Source organism: Triticum urartu, chromosome 5A (assembly GCF_056163025.1).
Source record: "Triticum urartu cultivar PI428250 chromosome 5A, HENAU_Tu73, whole genome shotgun sequence".
NCBI lineage: Eukaryota > Viridiplantae > Streptophyta > Magnoliopsida > Poales > Poaceae > Triticum > Triticum urartu.
Genome location: NC_141877.1, coordinates 181298238 through 181304556, shown reverse-complemented (window position 1 = coordinate 181304556; position 6319 = coordinate 181298238).

Here is a 6319-nt window from a genome sequence, read left to right as displayed (position 1 = left end):
GACTAGTGTTAAAGAATTTATGAATTCGCAAAAGAATTTCAATGCTTTGCTTGAAGAAAAACTGCCTAAGATTGATGAGTTGGCTAGGAACGTGGATAGAATTTCTCTTGATGATGATTCTTTGAAACTTAGATCTATTTCACCTAAGCATGGTATCAATGAGTCTCTCAAAGCCATGAGAATTTCCATTGATGAGTGCAAAAAAAAGAACCGCTAGGATGCGTGCTAAAAAGATTGCTTTGTGAAAGCCTGTTCTTCTAGTTTTCATGATAATAGTGATGAAGATCTAAAAGTGATTGATGTGTCTCCTATTAAATCTTTGTTTTCTAATATGAATCTTGATAAATATGGGACTGGAGATGAGTCAACTTTATTTAAAAGGCGTCCCAATGATTCGGAGTTTTTAGATTTTGATGCAAAAATTGGTAAAAGTGGAATTGATGAGGTCAAAACTTTACATAGCAATGAACCCACTATTTTGGATTTCAAGGAATTTAATTATGATAATTGCTCTTTGATAGATTGTATTTCCTTGTTCCAATCCGTGTTAAATTCTCGTCATGCTTATGATCAAAACAAAGCTTTTACTAAGCATATCGTTGATGCTTTAATGCAATCTTATGAAGAAAAACTTGAATTAGAAGTTTCTAACCCTATAAAAATTTACGATGAGTGGGAACCTACTATTAAAATTAAGATTAAAGATCATGAATGCTATGCCTTATGTGATTTGGGTGTTAGTGCTTCCACGATTCCAAAAACTTTGTGTGATGTGTTAGGTTTCCGTGAATTTGATGATTGTTCTTTAAATCTGCATCTTGCGAATTCCGCCATTAAGAAACCTATGTGAAGGATTAATGATGTTCTTATTGTTGCAAATAGGAAATATGTGCCCATAGATTTCATCGTTCTTGATATAGATTGCAATCCTACTTGTTCTATTATTCTTGGTAGACCTTTCGTTAGAACGATTGGTGAAATTATTGACATGAAAGAAGGAAATATTAGATTCCAATTTCCGTTAAGGAATGGCATGGAACACTTTCCTAGAAATAAAATTAAATTGCCTTATGAATCAATTATGAGAGCCATTTATGGATTGCATACCAAAGATAACAATACCTAGATTTATTCTAGTTTTTATGCCTAGTTAGGGGCGTTAAACGATAGCGCTTGTTGGGAGGCAACCCAATTTTGTTTTTGCTCCTTGCTTTTTGTTCCTGTTTAGTAAAAAATGAATCATCTATCCTCTGTTATGATTGTGTTTTTTATATTTTAATTAGTGTTTGTGCCAAGTAAATCCTTTAGGATCTTCTTGGGTGATTGTTATTTGATCTTGCTGAAAAAAACAGAAAGTATGCGCTCACAAGAATAATTTTCATTTTTTACCAGAGAGCGGTAAAATACCAATTCCAACTGCAGTAGATCAATATAAAAATTATTTAAGACATCCTAATTTTTCAGAATGTTTGGAGTTACAGAAGTATTCGAAACTTCCAGATTTCTACAGACTGTTCTGTTTTTGACAGATTTTGTTTTTCGTGTGTTGTTTGCTTATTTTGATGAATCTATGGCTAGTATCGGGGGGTATGAACCATAGAGAAGTTGAAATACAGTAGGTTTAACACCAATATAAATAAAGAATAAGTTCATTACAATACCTTAAAGTGGTGGTTTGTTTTCTTATACTAACGGGGCTCATGAGATTTTCTGTTGAGTTTTGTGTTGTGAAGTTTTCAAGATTTTTGGTAAAGATTTGATGGATTTTGGAACAAGGAGTGGCAAGAGCCTAAGCTTGGGGATGCCCAAGGCACCCCAAGGTAAAAATCAAGGACAACCAAAAGCCAAAGCTTGGGGATGCCCCGGAAGGCATCTCCTTTTTCGTCTTCGTCTATCGGTAACTTTACTTGAGGCTATATTTTTATTATTCACCACATGATATGTGTTTTGCTTGTAGCATCTTGTATGAATTGAGTCTTTGCTTTTTAGTTTACCACAATCATCCTTACTATACACATCTTTTGGAGAGACACACATGAATCGAAATTTATTAGAATACTCTATGTGCTTCACTTATATTTTTGAGCTAGATAATTTTGCTCTAGTGCTTCACTTATACCTTTTTAGAGCACGGTGCTGGTTTTATTTTATAAAAATTATTGATCTCTTATGCTAGTAAAATGCACGGTGCTGGTTTTATTTTTTAGAGCACGCACTCTCATCCTTCCATCATTGCTAGCCTCTTCGGTACCGTGCATTGCCCTTTCTCACCTCGAGAGTTGGTGCAAACTTCGCCGGTGCATCCAAACCCCGTGATATGATACGCTCTATCACACATAAGCCTCCTTATATCTTCCTCGAAACAGCCACCATACCTACCTGGCATTTCCATAGCCATTCCGAAATATATTGCCATGCAACTTTCACCGTTTCATTTATTATGACATGCTCCATCATTGTCATATTGCTTTGCATGATCATGAAGTTGACATCGTATTTGTGGCAAAGCCACCGTTCATAATTCTTTCATACATGTCACTCTTGATTCATTGCACATCCCGGTACACCATCAGAGGCATTCACATAGAGTCATATTTTGTTCTAAGTATCGAGTTGTAATTCTTGAGTTATAAGTAAATAAAAGTGTGATGATTTTCATTATTAGAGCATTGTCCCATGTTAAGAAAGGATGATGGAGACTATGATTCCCCCACAAGTCGGGATGAGATTTCAAACGAAAAAAAGAGGCCATAAAAAAAAGAAAAGGCCCAAATAAAAAAATGAGAGAAAAAAAGAGAAGGGGCAATGTTACTATCCCTTTTCCACACTTGTGCTTCAAAGTAGCACCATGATCTTCATGATAGAGAGTCTTTTTTTGTCACTTTCATATACTAGTGGGAATTTTTCATTATAGAATTTGGCTTGCATATTCCAATGATGGGCTTCCTCAAAATGGCCTAGGTCTTCATGAGCAAGCAAGTTGGATGCACACCCACTTAGTTTTTTTGTTGAGCTTTCATATATTTATAGCTCTAGTGCATCCGTTGCATGGCAATCCCTACTCCTTGCACTGACATCAAATGATGGATATCTCCATAGCCCGTTGATTAGCCGTGTTAATGTGAGACTTTCTCCTTTTTTGTCTTCTCACACAATCTCCATTATCATATTCTATTCCACCCATAGTGCTATGTCCATGGCTCGCGCTCATATATTGCGTGAAAGTTGAAAGAGTTTGAAAAGGCTAAGTATGAAACAATTGCTTGGCTTGTCATCGAGCTTGTGCATGATGGGAGTATTTTGTGTGATAAAAATGAAGCATGGTCAAACTATATGATTTTGTAGGGATAAGCTTTCTTTGGCTATGTTATTTTGATAAGACATAATTGCTTGGTTAGCATGCTTGAAGTATTATTATTTTTATGTCAATATTAAACTTTTGTGTAGAATCTTTTGGATCTAAACATTCATGCCGCAATAAAGAGAATTATATTGAAAATTATGTTAGGTAGCATTCCACATCAAAAATTTTGTTTTATCATTTACCTACTCGAGGACGAGCAGGAACTAAGCTTGGGAATGCTGATACGTCTCCAACGTATCCATAATTTTTTATTGTTCCATACTATTATATTATCTGTTTTGGATATTTAATGAGCTTTAATATACTCTTTTATATTATTTTTGGGACTAACCTATTAACCGAAGGCCCAGTGCAAAATGCTATTTTTTTTGCCTATTTCAGTGTTCTGCAGAAAATGGATATCAAACGGAATCCAAATGGAACGAAACCTTCGGGAGGATCTTTCTTGGAACAAACACACTCTAGGAGATTGGAGTAGAAGTCAGAGATGCAACGAGGCGGCCACAAGGCAGGAGGGCGCACCCAGGTGGTAGGCGCCCCCACCCTCATGGACCCCTCGTAACTCCACCGACCTACTTCTTTCGCCTATATATACTCTTATACACCAAACATCCAGGAGAGCCACAAAACCACTTTCCCACCGCCGCAACCTTCTGTACCATGAGATCTCATCTTGGGGCCTTTTTCGGCGATCTGCCAGAGAGGGATTCGATCACGGAGGGATTCTACATCAACACCATAGCCTCTCCGATGATGTGTGATTAGTTTACCACAGACCTTTGAGTCCATAGTTATTAGCTAGATGACTTCTTCTCTCTCTTTGGTTGTCAATACAAAGTTCTCCTCGATGTTCTTGGAGATCTATTCGATGTAATACTTTTTGCGGTGTGTTTGCCGAGATCCGATGAATTGTGGGTTTATGATCAAGATTATCTATAAACAATATTTGATTCTTCTCCGAATTCTTATATGCATGATTTGATATCTTTGCAAGTCTCTTCGAATTATTGGTTTAGTTTGGCCTACTAGATTGATCTTTCTTGCAATGAGAGAAGTGCTTAGCTTTGGGTTCAATCTTGCGGTGCTCGATCCCAGTGATAGAAAGGGAACCGACACATATTGTATTGTTGCCATCGAGGATAAAAAGATGGGGTTTATATCATATTGCTTGAGTTTATCCCTCTACATCATGTCATCTTGCCTAATGCGTTACTCTGTTCTTATGAACTTAATACTCTAGATGCATGCTGGATAGCGGTCGATGTGTGGAGTAATAGTAGTAGATGCATAATCGTTTCGATCTATTTGACACAGACGTGATGCCTATGTTCATGATCATGCCTAGATTCTCATAACTATGCGTTTTTCTATCAATTGCTCGGCAGTAATTTGTTCACCCATTGTAATATATGCTATCTTGAGAGAAGTCACTAGTGAAACCTATGGCCCCTGGGTCTACTTTATATCGTATAAGTTTTCGATCTATAATTCTAGTTTACTATTTTTTTGCAATCTTTACTTTTCAATCTATACAACAAAAATACTAAAAATATTTATCTTATTATCTTTATCGGATCTCACTTTTGCAAGTGGCTGTGAAGGGATTGACAACCCCTTTATCGTGTTGGTCGCAAGGTTCTTGATTGTTTGTGCAGGTACTAGGCGATTTGCGTGTAATCTCCTACTGGATTGATACCTTGATTCTAAAAAACTGAGAGAAATACTTACGCTATTTTGTTGTATCACCCTTTCCTCTTCAAGGGAAAACCAACGCATGCTCAAGAGGTAGCACGTCGTCAACAACGTCTTCTTCCCGGCGCATCACTACTTCGACACCACTACGCCCATGACTTACTCGGCGCCTCCTTGCGCCCGCGGCTCCACGGCGACTTCATCGACACCGGCTACCCCGACTCGACATCGATCATGACATTTTTCGCACGGCTACCTCGACCATGGCTCCACCACCTACGCTCTCGGCTACCACGACAAACGTCACAAAGGGCTACCGCCTTGCTTGAGCAACCTCGTCGGTTGCCACTCCAGCCATGACTCCGTGATGTGTCGACCGTTACGGCTGTGGGGAGGGGGGTGTCCGTAGGCTTGCCTTCGGATTCTTCTCCAGTCTCACCGTCTACGTCGCTACCGTTGTGACTGCGGGAGGATGTTGAGTAACGTGATTGTATTAGGAAACATAGGTTAGACTAGGAATTATTTTGTCTTGCCTTGTACTCCAAGTAAATCATGTACTCCTATATATATGCCCACGAGGCTCAAGCAATACAACGAACAACTATTCCACCAAATCCCTCTCTCTCGTCTAACAAAGACCAACTCCAAGAAGGAGGACAAGCGGGATGCGGCGTCCATCGCCTTGATCACAACCGTGGAGGGCATGATGACCAAGGAGGACTCGAGGAAGGAGAAGCGCCGGCAAGACAAGGAAGAGCAAATGAACGCCTTCATGGAGATTCAAAGGAGGAGGCTTAAGATGGAGGCGGACAAGCAAACGAGGATGCTTGAGATGGATGCGGAGAAGCAAGCCAAGATGCTAGAGATCGAGGCCGCTAATGCCAAGACCAAGGCAAAAGAAGTGACTCTCGCTAGCATGATGACGGGGATGAAGATCATAAAGGTGGACCTCAACACCGTGTCACCGAGAAAGAGGCCATGGTTCGAGAAGATGCAAGCTGACATGCTCAAATTCGATGACGAGTGATCAATGGCGGCATGCGCCATCCTTTTTTGTATGCTGACAAGTGTGCTGGCATGACACGGCTGAAATGGCGTGGTCGAACTCCCGACCTTTTTTGTGTGTTGGCATGTGTGCCGGCCGCTGGCAACCGCGCCAGCAAGAAGGATGTGATGACTTTTTTAAAGGCTGGCATTGTATGCCGGTCGCTAATATGGTGTCGGCATGAACTTTGAACGATGACATGACTGGTGGCATTGATC